Consider the following 813-nt stretch of genomic DNA (forward strand, 5'->3'; position numbering starts at 1 on the left):
CCTCAGGAACTTCAGTGAAGGACTATGAGAACAGTGATAGGAGACATTTACTCTAAGTTCAGAAATGACCCTGCTTAGATCAATGGACTGAGAGATAATTTTAGGCATCAAAGTTCTTCACAGAAACGCTATAGTTGTTTGGAAGTCTTGCTTGTGGTAATCACTAGACAGTCTTGATTACTGTATATGGGAGAAGGAGAGAGAGAGAGAGAGAGAGAAAGTTCTACATGAATAGATCGAAATTTGGAGCCAGAGAGTGGGGAGAGGATTCATTCAGGATGAAGAGGAGACAATCACACGTGAGCATAGGAGAGAGAGGAAAAGAGCCAGGGGATGGAAGAGGCCTTTGCACTCTTAGGTATGACCTCTTCCTGCAAGCTCTTCAACCTTGAAAACGTTTATTAAATCCCCAAAGTGCTTAGGATGGTGGATGCCTTGTAGGAAGTGGTGAAGTGACTATGCATCCGGGGGCATTGGGATGGGTCAGAGATGGCACAGCTGAACATCACAGCCTAAACAGAGAAGTGCAACTCTAGGAATAAGCAGAAATAACGGGGAGAATTTAGGACTATCCAGGCAATGACAGTGGCTGGGATCCGTGCTTCTCTCTCTCTGGCCTCCTCAGTGCCAGGGGGCCATAGCTGACATTTTTGAGATGAGTTGAGCATCAGAAAGGGGAACTCAGGAGGTGGTAGGAGTTCCTCCCAAAGCCTTCAGCATTTTTCTTTTGAATCAGTTAACTATTGTTCCTTCCTGGAACAGATAATCAGTTTAAATGGTTCTTGGAATTTTCCCTGTCTTTATTTATCATTC

Source organism: Crocuta crocuta, unplaced genomic scaffold (genome assembly GCF_008692635.1).
Source record: "Crocuta crocuta isolate KB4526 unplaced genomic scaffold, BGI_CrCroc_1.0 scaffold657, whole genome shotgun sequence".
NCBI classification, from domain to species: Eukaryota; Metazoa; Chordata; class Mammalia; order Carnivora; family Hyaenidae; genus Crocuta; species Crocuta crocuta.